Source organism: Arachis hypogaea, chromosome 18 (assembly GCF_003086295.3).
Source record: "Arachis hypogaea cultivar Tifrunner chromosome 18, arahy.Tifrunner.gnm2.J5K5, whole genome shotgun sequence".
Taxonomy (NCBI): Eukaryota; Viridiplantae; Streptophyta; class Magnoliopsida; order Fabales; family Fabaceae; genus Arachis; species Arachis hypogaea.
Genome location: NC_092053.1, coordinates 83,810,176 through 83,812,668, shown reverse-complemented (window position 1 = coordinate 83,812,668; position 2,493 = coordinate 83,810,176). Strand labels below are relative to the sequence as shown.

The window sequence follows — 2,493 nt, the reverse complement described above, 5'->3', positions numbered from 1 at the left end:
TTACCTTAACCTTTTTGAAAATTTCTACCATTTTGGGATCAAGTTCCATCTGCTTCTTGGACTTCCTTGCAAGGTGTGGAAATGGAATAGGAATGGCGCCACTTGTAGCTTCTGTATCCTTTGGTGCTCCATTCCTTGGCTGTGCTACTTCTTCGTCAACTATGTCTTGTACTTCCTCTTCCTCTTCAACATCTTCCACTTCAACTATGTCTTCAACTGGGGCGTGTTCTGGTGGGCTTGGCTCCTCCTGATTCCTCTCTTGCAGTATGGTTCCGGACCTCAAAGTGATGGCATTGATGCCACCCTTGGGGTTGGGTAAGGGTTGAAAAGGAATTTCACTAGAGCTTGAAGGCTGATTATTGGAACTATTCATTGATCCAATCTGTGAGGCAAGAGCTTGTACATTAGAGGTTAGACAGTTCAAGGTGGAGCTAAGTGTGTTCTCCATGGCCTTTTGTCTTTGCTCAATAGACTGGAGCATTTCATCATGAGAAGAAAAAGAAGGGTAAGTGATCTGAGGGGCCTGCTGTTGGTTGTTCTGAGATGCTTGGGACTGCCTTAAGTGAGGTGCTCTGTAGGGCTGGTTTTAGTTCTGCTGTCTATTGTTGTTATTCCACCTTTGATTTCCATTGTTGTCTCTGCCTCCTTTGTTGTAGTTGTCCCTCCATCCTTGGTTGGAATTATCCATCCATCCCTGGTTGGAATGGTCTTGCCAACCTTGGTTGTAGTTTCCGCCTTGGTTGTAATTGCCGCCTTGTTGATTGTACCCTCGATTCGGGTGGTCATAGAAATTGCGAGTAGCTACCACGGTGTTGTCCTCTTGTTAGAGCTACGGACACTCATCAGTGTAATGACTATAATCAGCACATATTTCGCATACTCTCTGAGGGACTAACTGTTGACTTTGTTGTGGTGGGAGAGGCTGAGGTTGTTGTTGATTTAGCTGTATTTGCTTCAGTAGGTTGGTCATCTCACATATACTTTGTGTAAGAGCAGAAGTCTCAATGCTAGAGGAAACCTTTGCAACAACCTTTGAGTGGCTGTTCCTGTGCTTGTGATTCCGAGTGGACTCAGCTAGGTCGCTAATCAGTTGCCACGCTTCATCTGCGGTCTTGTACTTTTTCAGAGAACCATTACTTGCACCATCTAATGTAGTCTTATCCCGAGGCTTCATGCCTTGAGTGAAGTAGTTGACCAACACTAACTTGTCAATCATGTGATGGGGGCATGCGTCTAGAATATTCTTGAAGCGCTCCCAGTACTCATAAAGAGTCTCTGATTCACCTTGAATAATGCAGGAGATCTCTTTCCTTAGTCTATCTATAACTTCAGCTGGAAAGTATTTTTCCAGGAATTATCTCCTGAGCGTATCCCAGTTAGTAACGGTTGCTTCAGGTTGAGTGTAGTACCACTCCCTCGCCTTTTCCTCAAGAGAAAATAGGAAGGCGGTCCACAAAATAGAAGTTTCATCTGCACCATGACGCCTAACAGTAGAACAGGCTGTCTGAAAATCCCTTGGGTGCGCTTGATAGGCTCCTGAGCAGGTAAACCATGAAACTTGGGCATCAAGTTGATTAATGCAGTCTTCAGTTCAAAATCTGCAGCCATGTAAAGTCTGGGGCTCCTGCCTCCTAGAGAGTGATCCTCCTGGGTGCCGCCATGTTACCTACACACAAATCAACCGAATTAGTAGAAAAAGGAGCTTGTTTCTTCCTCAGATGGCCGTTCAGATTCGCCCTCAGATGAGACTTGTGAATCGATAATAATCACTTCACCACCCTCAGAGGCTAACCTACGCCGAGCTCGCCTAATATGTGAAAGAGTTCTTTCAATTTCAGGATCAAACGTGACTAAGCTTGGATCAGGCAGTGAACGCGTCATTCAATGAAAGAAACATACAGCTCGTGGTAGTAAAATAAAATAAAATATGCGAAAATTAAAAAAATGTACACTAATTAATAATTTAGCACACAATTGCAACTCCCCGGCAACGGCGCCAAAAATTGATGCGAGGCGGAAGTCAGCCAATTAAGATATCAATATAGAAATACGTTGCGAGTATAGTTCTTAACCAGCAAAAATCTGCTCATCAATTTAGAAAGGTTGTCATAAAATTTGAATACAAATACTGGGAATTTGAATCCCAGGTCGTCTCCCAACGAGTTGACAAAAAGGGTGCTATGTTATTAATCAGGAGTTTTCCAAGAAATTTGAGAGTTGAATGACAGAAAATAAATAATTGTAAATTAAAAGAGAATTATATATTCTAATTAAAAAGCCTTGAATGGGAGAATGATTAATTGGAAGTTCCATCATTGTTGGAATTCTCTCAAGTGTATTATAAAGAGGTTGTTGTTTTCACTTAGTTAACCCTTACTAAATAAAGGAAAGTCAAGTGATTGAGCTAACTCTTATTTGCAAATCCTAGTCCTCTTCCTTGGGAAGGTCTAGCATTAGTAGAGAATTAGCGAACAACATCTAATTTAACTAATC

The 2,493-nt window shown here is 42.2% G+C and overlaps 1 non-coding gene across 1 annotated transcript; it reads left to right on the top strand.

The window, feature by feature from the left end:
* The first annotated feature begins 1,210 nt into the window (after positions 1 to 1,210).
* On the top strand, positions 1,211 to 1,318 carry LOC112774099 (small nucleolar RNA R71). The gene has a single exon (XR_003188605.1). It is a non-coding gene; the product is annotated as a small nucleolar RNA R71 (small nucleolar RNA).
* Positions 1,319 to 2,493: the final 1,175 nt, after the last annotated feature.